This window comes from Balaenoptera physalus (assembly GCF_965194825.1).
Source record: "Balaenoptera physalus genome assembly, chromosome: 15".
Lineage (NCBI taxonomy): Eukaryota > Metazoa > Chordata > Mammalia > Artiodactyla > Balaenopteridae > Balaenoptera > Balaenoptera physalus.
The window spans coordinates 43,014,213-43,028,776 of record NC_138894.1 but is presented as its reverse complement, the minus strand read 5'-3'; positions in this window follow the sequence as shown (position 1 = coordinate 43,028,776).

Genomic DNA, 14,564 nt, shown 5'->3' with positions numbered 1-14,564 from the left:
ATAAGAGAAGGCAGTGGGCAGTGGTTAAGAGCGGAATTTTGGAGTCAGATCCATCTTGGTTCAAATTCTGGCCTCCTCTTTTGGTAGCTGTATGGTTTAGGGCAGTTATTTAATCTTTCCTGGCTTCAGTTTTCTCATCTATAAAACAAGGGTAAAAATACCTGTTTCACAGGATCGAGAGCTAAGCCATGTGAGAAGCTTAGCGTGGTGTCTGGCCATGCCTGATTCACAGCTGAAATAGCCACACTTATGTGTTTTATTTGGGTCTAAGTTATCCTGATATTTTTATCAAAAGGATCTATTTTAATTTGATAACTACAGACAATGAATACACTTTGGCTTGAAACTTTTGGACAAATTGAATATTTTGGATAGGCCACCAACCTGTTCTATATTTTTGTTTTTAATGATCAAATTATAGAAAAAACTTTTTCTTCTCCAGTCCTATTCAGGGATGGCCTTGTGTGGTACTTGACAGAGTGAGTTAAATTGTGTCTGGTTTTCAGTTCTTGTACTTTTAGACAACACAACACAGCAGCGATGGGGAGGATGCATGGCCCACTCTCCCACCCCTGAACACTTACATAAACTCTCCCAGCTTGACTCTCTTACTTCTCTCTCCCCTCCTGCTTCCCTGAGAAAAGGAAGGGACTGCTTCAACTTCCTGCTCCCAAATCTCAGGTCTCCTGCTCGCAGATCCCCTCATCTGCCATTCCCCTTAATCTGAGTGGAGTGGTGTCCCTCCCACCATCAGGGCCAGGCCCCTCCAGCTGGGCTCTGCACCCCCTTTCGTCCTGCCTTCTCAGGACCCTTGCACTTAACCATCATCCTGGATCACTCTTTGCTTTCAACCTCTCCTTCTCCTGGTTTCTTCTGATTGACCTTGGAACGCATTCATAATTCATTACACACAAAAAAGTGAAGAACCTTCTTCCCCCTTTATTATTAGAAAGTAGGCTTGGGGCTTCCCTGGTGGTGTGGTGGCTAAGAATCCGCCTGCCAATGCAGGGGACACGGGTTCAAACCCTGGTCTGGGAAGGTCCCACATGCCGCGGAGCAGCTAAGCCTGTTTGCCACAACTACTGAGCCTGCGCTCTAGAGCCTGCGAGCCACAACTACTGAGCCCACGTGCCACAACTACTGAGCTCGCGAGCCTAGAGCCCGTGCTCCACAACAAGAGAAGCCACAGCAATGAGAAACCCGCGCACCGCAACAAAGAGTAGCCACTGCTCGCCACAACTAGAGAAAGCCTGTGCGCAGCAACGAAGACCCAACGCAGCCAAAAATAAAAATAAATTAAATAAATTTATTTTCAAAAAAAGAAAGTAGGCTTGACTGATATGAAGACCCCAAATTATGGAAGCTTCAAAGGTGAGAGTTTACTCATCTGTCACGTCAGCGTCCAGGCCTGAGCAGCCCAGGGCCGGCGGGGCAGCACCTCGGTGTCGGGACCTCCACCCCTCCGGTCTCCTTCCTCCACCGTACCCAGGGTGTGGCCCTTGTCTGCACAGTCCTGCTGGCAGAATGGGGAAAGAGGGTCAGGGAGGACAGGAAGCCCTTCCTTATAAGGGTATAATGTCCACTCACATCCCAATGGTCCAGAACTAGCAACACGGCCACACCTAGCTGCAAGGAAGGCTGGGGAATGGAGCCATTATTCTGGTACCCAGCTAAGCACAGAGGTTCTATTACTATAGAAGAAGGAGGTTACTGAGTTGGTATAAAGATGATCGTTTTATTTATTTATTTATTTTAAAATATTTATTTATTTTGGCTGCACCCTGTCTTAGTTGTGGCATGCGGGATCTTTTTTTTTTTTTTAAGTTGTGGCATGCATGCGGGATCTAGTTCCCCGACCAGGGATCGAACCCAGACTCCCTGCATTGGGAGTATGGAGTCTTACCCGCTGGACCACCAGGGAAGTCCCAAAAGGTGATCATTTTAATATTATACATTAAAACATTTTGTCCAACTTAAAAGTTCACTTTTTTCCTCCTAATTTAAAAAAGAAATTACATTTCTCCTCTGGTTCAAGGTGCTTCAGGAGCCTTCGGCTTCCTTGCAGACATGGCTGAGGCCAAGAACCACACCATGTGCACATGGCATCAAGAAACCCTGATCAAAAAGATCTGAATCTCTTAAGGGGATGGACCCAAGTTCCTCAGAAACATGCACTTTGCCAAGAAGCACAACAAGAAGGGTCAAAAGAAGATGCAGGTCAACAACACCAAGGCCCCGGGTGTGGTGCCCAGGCTGTCAAGACCCTTGTAAAGCCCAAGGGCAGAATGGGAATCCAGATCTCCACCAGGGCCATCTATTTCACAGGCAAGATGGAGGCCTGGCAGAGATGTCCTCAAAATAATGAGCTGGGCTCAGCCAGGGGTGGAAAGGAGAGCGTTCGATGCAATGTCCAGGCATTGAAGCTGTTCCGTCTCAAGGCAGCTGTAAGCCCCTGTCGGTGAGTGAGGAGTGGGGAAGAACCCTAAAATGGCCTGGCTTGTCTGCATCCTCTCCTCTCTTCTGCTTTAATATTAAGCCTCTGTAACCTTGAGTAGGTTCATCCTTTTAAAAAAACTTAACCAGTTAGGGTAGGCTAGGTTACGCTGTGGTAACAAATGATGTCCAGATCTCAGTGCTCAGGACAACAAAGATTTATTTTATATTCATTCCACCTGCCTATCTTGAGGTGGCTGGGGCCTCTCCTCCATGGGCCTCGTTCAGGGACCACAGCTGATGGAGTAGCCACCGTGTGGAATGGTGACAGCAGCAGTGGCAGGAAGAAGGAAAATGTGACAAGTTATGGATTGGCTCATAGGGTCAAAGTGACATGGGTCACTTTCACCCACTTTTTTTTTTTTTTTAAATTTATTTATTTACTTATATTTTATTTTTGGCTGTGTTGGGTCTTCGTTTCCGTGCGAGGGCTTTCTCTAGTTGCGGCGAGCGGGGGCTACTCTTCATCGCGGTGCGCGGGCCTCTCACTGCCGCGGCCTCTCTTGTTGCGGAGCACAGGCTCCAGACGCGCAGGCTCAGTAGTTGTGGCTCACGGGCCCAGTTGCTCCGCGGCATGTGGGATCTTCCCAGACCAGGTCTCGAACCCGTGTCCCCTGCATTGGCAGGCAGACCCTCAACCACTGCGCCACCAGGGAAGCCCCTCACCCACTTTTCTTTGGCTCCCAAAACTCAAGAGAGGCCTCGTTGAGAGGGTAAGGAAGTGCAATTCCACCACATTTCCAGAAGGGGGAGAATGAGAGCACGGGTGTCAGCCTTAGTGATCACCGCAGTACTTTTAACCTTTTGTTTTTCATTGAATTCACATAAAACCTGTAATGGTAACTAATAGCTTCGTTTCAGGGTTGAGGAAATAGCCTGGGTCGCTGCCACCCTTAAGGACAGGAAATGCGTCCACCTGCCAAGTCGCTGGTGACATCTTGTGACAGCCAAGAACCAGCCACATACTAGCAGGGGAGGAGAAGGTGTCCCAGCCTCCAGATGAGAGTCACCAGAATAGGCCTCGCCTGCTGGGCTGAGAGGCACGGGGTTGAGGGATTGGGGTTATAGTAGGTTATAATAGGGCCAAGGTCTCCCGGGGAGCTAAGAGAGGGCTTCTCCTGATAGATTCTCCGGTGCGTGGGGTCTTTGAAGAGTGAAAGGAATGTGACCTTGCACTTTGCCCTCACAGCCAGTGAAGCAGGACATGCCCTGATGTCTGGCTCTCTCCATGGAAACTTTGTGGACATGGTTGGGGAGTGTAGATAATCACATTGCATCATGTCCATAATATAAGCTAGGTGAAAAAGCAGGATACAAAAGTACAACTAGACTACAGTTTAAATGTGTGTGTGTGTGTGTGTGTGTGTGTGTGTGTGTGTGTAGCACGTATGAATCTCAGCCTGCAAACTATATGAGCAAGAAATATTTAAGTACTTTATTTCCTTTTACTCAATTTAATTCTGCCTCCTAACCCTCACTTGTCTTGGTGGGAATTTGCCTTCAGTGATTCTCAGGTCTCCCCATCACCACAGTTGTGCTGGGGTCCTTGGTCCACAGCAGCAAAACACCAGTATGCTCCTGTGATTTTTGACCATATATAAGCACAGATCCCACTGCAGCCTTCCCCCTCCCCTGTCCACTCGGTCCCTGTGGGCTTTAGTGCCTGGCCTGGGTGCAGGAATCTTGGAAAGCCTGGAGACTGGCTTCCTCAGACCCACCCTCTGAAGTATCACCTCTGAGGTCTTGCCACGTCCCTCCTCAAATACCTGCCTTTCCTTTCTCCCTTCATCCCTAACTCCCTGCTGCCTCAAGACTTCTCTCCAGCCTGTCCCCTTCAGACGCATAATCTCTTCAATGGGTTTCAGTTTTTCAAAAGGAAGAAGTATATTAGCCTTGCTACAATACTTGAATAAAGGGATTACCAGCAACATGGGAATTAGATGATTTGAAAATTCTCCTATTACAAACTCCTAGAAATGCTGAGCTTTCAAGAAAAAAAAAGAAAGGAAGAAAGAAAGAAACCTTCAGGTGCCAAGACTTCATCTTGCTTTGGGATGAAAGAAGCATTGGTGAGTAAAGAAACAGGTAAACCAGGGGGTAAATCTAAAAACAATAATAATAATTTATAAAACTAATTTAGGATATGTAAAAATGAGATAGGACTAAAACACTAGACAACAGTAATTATAAAATGGGAGCGTAATGATCTGATTTAATGTTTTAATATCATTGAATTGTTTAGGAGGAGAATAAAGACATTGATTCCCTTTATATTTTGTTGATTCAAATAAGCATGTTCGAAATTTAGGGTATCCAGTAGAATAATAAAAATTGAGTGCATATCTTCCATGCAGGAAGGAGGTTAAACAAAGCCTGGATTTCCAGCTGAAAGGGAAATGGAGGAAAAATACAGAGACTAATATATGAGTTAAGAGTCAGAAAAAAAATCTGCCATATACACACATACAAATATACGTGTGACATACAGGAATTACCTCTCGGTGCTACAGTGATCATTTATGGAGAGTGAGGGTTCAGGTGAGTTTTATCTTCATTTTCATTTTTGTGATGAGCAGCCTCCAAAATGACCCCCAGTGGCCCTGGTACTCCTGGTACTCACACCTGTGCAGTCCTTTCCCACAATGCAACAGGGTTACTCTGTGGTCAACAGAATGCAGCAGAATTGATGGTACAGCACATCATGTTGAGGTTACGAAAGGCTGCAGCTTCCATCCTAGGCACTCTCTCTGGCTCTCTCATCATTTGCTCTTGGGGGCAATGTTGTCATGAGCAGCCCTATCGAGAGGCCCACCTGTGGCCTCCTGGCAACATCCATGTTGAAGAAGAGTATATATATTCTTTGTCAGAATCTTTCCCCTTATAGGTTATTACAAGATATTGAGTAGAGTTCCCTGTACTATACAGTAAGTCCTTGTTGGTTATCTATTTTATATATAGTGGTATGTATATTTTAATACCAAAGTCCTAATTTATCCCTCCCTCCTTTCTCCTTTGGTAACCTTAAGTTTGTTTTCTCTGTCTGTGAATCTATTTCTGTTTTGTAAATAAGTTCATTTGTGCATTTTTTTAGGTTCCACATATAAGCGATAGCATATGATATTTGTCTTTGGCTTGCTTTACTTAGTATGATAATCTCTAGGTCCATCCATGTTGCTGCACATGGCATTATTTCATTTTTTTTTTGATCGAATAATATTCCATTATATATATATACCACATCTTCAAGGTTGGAGTCTATTAATCTCCCATGGCTCTAAAAATCTGTTAATCAATAATCCCGCTTTAACCTGCCATGGAATTTTGGCTCTTCAATAACAAGCTAGCCTAAGCCCCACCTCATGAGGGACCCTGTTCTGTCCAGTATGGGATACACTAGCCACAGAGGGGCTATTTACTTTTAAAGTAGTTGAAATTAATGAAAATTTTAGTTTCTCAGTTGCAGTAGCCATATTTCAAGTGCTCGATGGCCACAGGTGGCTAGTGGCCAATGTGTTGGACACCACGGGGTTAGACCCTTCCGTGTTCTACCGGACAGCACTGCTCTGGGTCTTGCCTCTTAGTGTGGTCCATGATCCAGCATCAGTATCACTTGGGAGCCCTTAGAAATGCAGAATCTTGGGTGCCTACCCAGATCTGCTGAATCAGGATCTGCATTGTAACAAGATCCCCAGGTGCTGCCTGCACTTGTGGGTTTGAGAAGCAGGGCTATAAAGAGCATTCCCCGCTGGAACTTGGAAGAGCATGAAAGGACAGATTGGTACTTAGTTGTGTCACCTCTCTATAGACTTTTGGGGACTCATAGCCTGGCTCACTTTGAGCAGCTGTGTGACCTTATCTACCGCGTAGGAAACTCTGAGGCAATGATAACCGTGCTTAACACACAGTAAATGCTCTTTAAATGGGCGTTTTGTTATGTTTGGATTTGATGAGGTTTAAGGTCTCTGCAGACTCCAAGCCCAATGCAGACCGCCGGGCAGAGTGGCTCTTTCCCTCCCCGCCACAGGGTGGCGCTGTGCCACCAACGTCCTTTCTTCTCCAACAGGCTTCCAGCTGGCTCCCCCGGCAGGAAGCCTGAATTGGCCCTGAGACTTCCAGGTCTCTGTTTCGGATTACCAAGCACGACCGGGCAGCCGGACACCAATCCAAGCATTCATCTGACAGACAATGGGAAAACAGGCCTCAGCTTTGTGCCCAGCTGGAATGCAAAAGCAAGGTCGGCACAAAGAGTTGAATACGGAGTGTGTGAAAGTCGTGGCGGAAGCAAAGGGCTCCTGTTGGCGAGCTAGGGGGAGGGACGCCTTGCGATTCTTTAAGTCAGCTTCGGAGCGACCCGGGCTCCTCATCTCACAGATGCACGCTCTGGCTCTTTCCCAGTCGAGTGCGTCCGTGCGTGCGTGTGTGTGAGAGAGAGACGAGGTGATCAGGAGTGAGCTGGTGGGGAATGTTTTTAAGGAGTCACTTTCTACAGTTTCTCAAACTTCAGCCTACATCACAGTCACCCAGAGGGCTTTTTAAAACGCAGAGGGCTGGCTTCCACCTCCAGAGGTCTGGGGTGGCCTGATAATTTGCATTTCAAACAAGTTCCCAGGTGGCGCGGAGACAGCTGACCCAGAGACTGCCCTTTGAGAACCACGACTCTAAACTCTTGAAAAGCTCTCAAGCAACAAATTATATAAGCCCAGTTCTAGAGGAGGACGTGACTCCAAAGGAAATTAGTCCAAATCCCCACCGCCCACCCCCCATTGCCTTCTTCATTGCCCTCACCCCTTCCCACGATGAGGCCTCAGCTGTCTCAGTAACCTTTCAAAGTACCCTCAGGCCGTGGTAGGTGCTTGCTAGTCGGAACTGGTCTGGAAGGCTAGCTGGGAACCAGAGTTTCTTCGCAGGTGATAGGCCCCCTCCGTCCTTTGCCATAACTCATAATCCTTGCTGGCCCAAGAAGGGTGATTAAGACGCTTAAAGCAAACTTAGCCCCACTTTGAGCACAAAACCTGCAGAGACCATGCTCCTTGCCTGGTGCCACCAGTTCAAGGCAGGGTCACTCCCCCCCGAGAAATAGGTGGAAATGGCAGGGGCCTGGATTTGGTGGGAGTGTTGGATATCTCAGAGGAAGTGCAGACAAATCGTGTGGGCCCCTCCAGTGGTTGATATGGGCTGACCGGACTGCATGTCACTAGAGAAGGAGTCATAGGAAAAAAGCCTGGGTCCCTCCTCTGAGTTCCTCTGGCACCAGGGCTTCTGCAGAGGTGGCACTGACCACTTACTGCCTGGTTATGAGTTGTGAGCTTTGCTATTTATTGGAAAAAGGTGTATAGAGCACTCGTGATGTACCAAGCTCAGCAGCAAGGTTTGATGGGCTGGAAAGCCGAAGGTCCAACGCCATGGGCTTGTGGCCGCTAGGAGGCCACACCCTGGAAACTGAGCAGGACCCTGTGGGGCTCCTGGGCACAGAAGCCTTTCCATGTCCCCCATTTCTTGTTTGTAGGGAATAGGCTTCATTCAGCCTCCTGGACCTTCCCTGACTTCCAAAGGGCAGATTCAAACAGTTGCTAATCAGGGAAGGGGAGGGATGCAGAAACAAAGAAGGAGCAATCAAGAAACAATAGTGCAACCCTGGGGTAGGATCCTGGTTCCTCCTGAAGGGATACACATAACAATACCTTTGAGCTCTTCTGTAGGAACTAAGGCTCCCACCGAGGTGGAGGATGGCAACTTCAGGCTGAGCATTACCCTGTTACCTCACCACCAACCAATCAGAAGAAAGTCACACACCCTGCCAACCGTCATCCCAAATTTTGTCTATAAAAACTTCTCCCCAAAAACTATCAGGGAGTTCAAGGTTTTTAGCATGAGCCACCCATTCTCCTTCCTTGGCCCTGCAATAAACATTTCTCTGCTCCAAATTCCAACATTTCAGTTTGTTTGGCCTCACTGTGTGGTGGGCACACAAACCTGCATTTGGTAACAGTTTTGGTGAGCCAGCCCAGGAGTTCATGCCTGTGGCAAGTCGACCCTGGCCAGGAGCAGCCCTTTCCCCGAATCCCCAGCAGCTGCCGGAGCTCATTTTGCTCTGGGGAACTCAGAGGGACTCTCCGTGGCAGGCGCTGGCCGCCTCAGCCCAAGTCTGTTTGGAGCCAAGGAACGTCCTAAGCTACAGTTCACTTTCGGTGCCGCTTGGGGGTGAGTAGCTCCAGTTTGCATGCAGGCTGGGAATTCTCTCCACTCCTTCTGGGCTCACTCTTGTGCGAAGTGAGCCACTCTGGGCTAGCCACTCTGGGTTCATTCTCTTTCAAGAGCTGGGCCAATCTGGAGGCCTCCATCTGGGAGTGGAAGTGGAATTTTTAGACTACACCTCCTCTGATTTTCTGTATGGCCATACCTTATTTGTTGTTTGTGTTTTTGTGTGTATCATTTTGGGGTGAGCCACTCTGGCTTGCGCGGGATGGGAAAATTCTACTTGCTCCATCTAGGGCTCACTTCACTTTCAGGGAGTGAGCCATCCAGGGCTCATTGCAAGTCACTCTGGGCCCATTCTCTTTCAGGAGCCAGGACACTCTGGAAGCCTCCGTCTTGGAGTCAAAGTGGAATCTTGGAGCTACACCTTGTGTTATATTTTGTTTGTGGGACCATATTTGTTGTTTGTCTTTGTGTGTATATCAGTGCTTGTGTTGGCTGGTTGAGACATCTCTGGTCTCTGACAACACCAGGGTATCCTTCCCTATTGCATTGGCTTTTTCTATGGCAGAGGACTGGTTGGGAATTTCCCTTTCTGGGTCAGGGAATTGTGACCCTGAGAGACCTGCAATTCTGCATTGCATTGGTTTGCTGTTTGTCCATGAATAATTAAGTATGAGTGATCAGAGAAAAATTGTAAGATCTCTGTGTCTAAATAGATATATGTATGTACCTTATAAATACGAGGTGTCTCTGGCTCCAAAATGGCATTGCCAAGATTGGTTCATGGATGAGTTCTGTTTAATTGGCTTAAAAGAAATTAAGTGCTTATATAAATTCTCAGAAATAAAAAAGAAACTTGTCAGAATGAATTTTAGGTTCAAGTGATCTGGGAGATATTCAGTGCTGAATCAATATCTGGTACTGAAGCTTGTTGGTTTGACTAATATTGACATGTCTTTAGCGTCATAATGTTAAGTATAGTACTTCTGTTGTACCTAGGTTTACTAGAGGTCAAATAAGACCTTATTATAGCTGTTGTGAATTTGTCAGCAAGGAAAATAACTTGATAACTTGAAACTAAATTAAGTTGAATGGTGAGAATTCATCGACTATCTGGGTCATTTCAGATAGGATAAAATATTGGAACATTAATTGCTGGGCGGTAAGTTTACCTACCTTTGCCTTCTTAGGAGAGGAAGACTAAAGCATAAGTTTTCTAATCAGGAAATGCTGGTTTGACAAATAGCTCACAATTACTTGCTCCTTAGTTTTTTGCTGGACATTAAGGTTTTTAAAGGGTTAAAATTATGTGATTAAAGCTACTAACATTTCAATATGTTAGGAAAGTAAGATGTGATTTACTGATGTTTTCAGTAAAACAGAGTGTGAGCAATGGAACTGCATTTTGTTAAGGGAAAAGAAAAAAGAAAGTAATTTTGTCCTAGACCTGGTTGTTTCTAGATGGTAAAAAAAAAAAAAAAAAAAAAAAAAAAAAGCGGGGGTGGGGTGGACATATAATGTGGATACAGAAAGTGATGGGAAGTTTGTGGAAACGGAGCCCTAAGAAAAGAGTTTTGTACATGGTCAGGATTAGCCAAGATTGGATTCAATTTAATTAGGTAAATGAATTTTGTTATTAAAAGTAGGCTGGTACAAGACTAGAGAGAGAACTTTGTTAAGAGAGCAAAGTTTTCTTGGAATGCTGCTTTCAGTAACAGATTGTGTGAGGTTCTTTGTCTTTAAGTGATCTGTGTTTGCTTTTGAAATCTTTTGCCACTTTGGTTAAGTGAATTTAAGTATTATTTCACAGTGACCTGTGATCTTATTTGACCAAGTGTTTTGAAACCTCTTTGATATGTTTGACAAACTTCCCAAATATCAAATTCTAACTGAATTTCTTTTGACCTGAAGCTAACTTTGAGATGCTTCAGAGGAACCTTAAGGCATCTCAGAGAGAGAGATTAAATTGACTAGGATTATTTGGTATGTTAAATTACATGGAAAGCATTGCCAAATGAATGATAAGCCTTCTCAGGTTATACTCTATGGATAAATGATATTAATACAGATTGTTCTAAAAATGATACGGAATTTCTAAAAACCTGGTATGTCCTGATAAAATGCTAACAGTCATAGTTCGTTTCTTTATCGATTACATTGTAAGCAGGTGTTTAAGCATGTCTTTTAAAGTCTTTCTGTCGTTTATAGACAGTTATCGTTGTACTCTGATGCTTTTGCAAAAGTGCTTCACCGTCAAGAATAGTCATAGGAGGGACTTTCTGACAAGTACAGGTTTCTGATAAATTTCAGATAAACCTTACTCTGCTCCAAACACAGACGTTTTGGTTTGTTTGGCCTCACTCTGCATCGGGCACACGAACTTGCATTCGGTAACATACTCATAATAGAACACCCATAAGTAGAAGTGTATGTAAGTAGTTGTCCTCTTGTCTCTTGCTGCTGACACCCCTCGTGCAGCCACTGGGCTCTGAGCCTTGTTCAAGTTTCCCTTGAAGGAGATCAGAATATGCCACCCCAAAATATGCCCCTTTGGCAAGGATTGTTTTTAACTGAAGACAATTAGCTGTCTGTCTAAAAGCAGGGCATAACTTTCCCTTTGTTAAGGTAACATAAATCTTCCAGAAATACCAGAAAAAGGAGGAGGACTCTTAATCACCAGAGAGGAGAAGATTTTTCAGCGGAGAAAGCACCAACTTGAGCATAACAAACCTTACTAAATAACCCTATCATCCATTATGATCCATTAGTTTCCCCCATATATTTACCTTCCCACAACTTATGCCCCTAGAAGTCCAACCCCTATTCCTTCCTTTGTCTACTTACTTCTCCACAATTTATTCCTCTTTGTTAAAATGGTATATAAGTCCTCAGGTCTAACCACTTCTTCGGGGTTTTCACTTTTTTTCTGTAAGGCCCTCATATGTATGCAAAATAATCTTTTCTCCTATTAATCTCTCTCTTTTTTTTTTAATTTATTAATTTATTTATTTTTGGCTGCGTTGGGTCTTCGTTGCTGCGCACGGGCTTTCTCTAGTTGCAGCGAGCGGGGGCTGCTCTTCATTGTGGTGCACGGGCCTCTCATTGCAGTGGCCTCTCCTGTTGTGGAGCACGGGCTCTAGGCATGCGGGCTTCAGTAGTTGTGGCACACGGGTTCAGTAGTTGTGGCTCACGGGTTCAGTAGTTATGGCTCGCGGGCTCTAGAGCACAGGCTCAGTAGTTGTGGCACACAGGCTTAGTTGCTCCGCGGCATGTGGGATTCTCCTGGACCAGGGCTCAAACCTGTGTACCCTGCATTGGCAGGCGGATTCCTAACCACTGTGCCACCAGGGAAGCCCTTAATCTCTCTTTTATCAGTTTGATTCAAATGACCCAGGTATTGAACCGAAGAGGTAGAGGGAAGGGTTTTGTAACCTCCCCTGCACCCCAAAACAGCCTTTCGCATGGTGTGCAGTGAGTCCCTCTGGTGGCCCATGAGGTGAGTCGGGAGTTCAGGGACTAATGTTTTTAATTTAAGTAGTTTAAAAAACTTTATCAGTTTAAGACTGAGACAAAGATGAAATGAATTGGTGAAAGTGAATCTTTTAGAGAAAAATAATAGTTATGGAATAGGTGTTTATCTGCAGTTTGGAAGACACTGGCCCACAGAATTCACTTACTCAAAAGCAGTGGTGAGCAGTACAGAGTTCACTGGAGATTTCATGGCAGATGATTGAAGAGGTCTTTATATAGCATAGCTCACAACTCACACAGCCATAAAATCCCACAGGAGACATTTGTGTTCTTCCCAAGTCCATTAATGGCTACACAGTCACTGGGTCTTTTAATCTTCTGTGTTTCTGCCATAAGGGCCCAAATTCCTGGCTCCATCTGGAGGCCCTACCCTACACCACCCATCCAATTCTTTCCTTTTATTATGAGAAAGAACTTAGCTCTCTCTCAACTCTCACCCGAAATTCTGTGACTGAGGAAAGTTTATACACAGTGATCAGTGAATACCAGTAAAACCATTTTTTAAAAAATTTTATTAAGAGAGTAATGTGAAATGATGCAAGTATTTTGAAAACAGTTTAGTAGTTTCTTAAAATGTTAAACATACACCTACTGTATGACCTAGTCATTCTACTCCTAGGTATTTATTGTATTATATTTACCCAAGATAAATGAAAACATATGCCCAAAGACTTGTACATGAATGTTCATAGCAGCTTTTATGGTAACCGTTGAAAATGTCCATCAGCAGGTGAATGCATAAGCAAATTGAGGTGTATCCAACTCAATGAAATACTCTCAGCAATAAAACAGGAATGAACTATTGATACATACATGGATGAATCGCAGAACAATTATGCTAAGTGAAAGAAGCCAGATTTTAAAAAGTGCATACTGTATGATTCCATTTATATAAAATTCTGTAAAATGCAAACTAACTCGTAAAACAGATCACTGGTTGCCTGGGGAGTGGGTGTTGGCAGGAAGAGGAATGGAAAAAGGATTATCAAGTGGCATGAGGAAACTTTTGGGGGCGATGGATATGTCCATTATCTTGGTTGTGGCAGTGGTTTCATGGGTATATTCTTATGACAAATTTATCAAACTATACATTTTAAATACATGCAGTATATTGTATGTCAATTAGTATCAATAAAGCTCTTAAAAATAGTAATGCAACTCAACTATAACAAAACAAACAATCCAAAAAAATGTTCAAAAATTGAATAGACACTTTACCAAGAAAGATAGCAAAAAAATTAAGCACATGAAACAATCCTCAATACCATTACTCAGTAGGGAAATGCAAATTAAAACCACAATGAGGTTATCACCTACCAGAATGGTTACAATCCAAAACACTTATCATATCAAATACAAGTTCTGGAGAGGATGCAGAGCTACTGGAACTCTCATACATTTCTTTATTTCATAATGTAAAATGGTACAGCCATTTTGGAAAGTGGTTTTGACGATTTCTTATCAAATTAAACATATACTTAATATAAGACCCAGCAATCCTACTCCTAGGTATTTACCCAAAATAAATTATGTTGATGTAAAAACCTGTACATGAGTGTTTATAGCTGCTTTATTCATAATTGTCAAAAACAGTGAACCACCCTAATATATTTCAAGAGGTGAATGGGAAACAAACTTCATACATCATCCAGTGGGATCCTACTCAGCAATCAAAGGAATGAACTAGTGATACACACAATGGCATGAATGAACCTCAAAATAATTATGTTGAATGAAAGAAGCCAAACTCAAAAGGCTGCATACTGTAAGATCCCATTGATATGACGTTCTGGAAAAGGCAAAACTAGAGTGATGAAGAACAGCTCACTGGTTCCAATGGTTGGGATAGAGAGAGGGTTGACTATAAAGGGATTTTTTTTTAGGTGATAGGACTATATTCTTTATTGTTTAGTTTAAAATTTTTATTAATTTTATTTATTTATTTTTAAAATACATTTTATTTATTTATTTATTTTTGGCTGTGTTGGATCTTTGTTGCTTTATGTGGGCTTTCTCTAGTTGTGACGAACGGGGGCTACTCTTTGTTGCGGTGCGCGGGCCTCTCATTGCGGTGGCTTCTCTTGTTGCAGAGCACGGGCTCTAGGCGCATGGGCTTCAGTAGTTGTGGCTCGCGGGCTGTAGAGCGCAGGCTCATTAGTTGTGGCTCATGGGCTTAGTTGCTCTGTGGCATGTGGGATCTTCCCGGACCAGGGCTCGAACCCATGTACCCTGCATTGGCAGGCGGATTCTTAACCACTGAGCCACAAGGGAAGCCCTAAAATTTTATTTATTTAAAAAATATATAGTTGATATACAATATTATGTTAGTTTCATGTGTACTA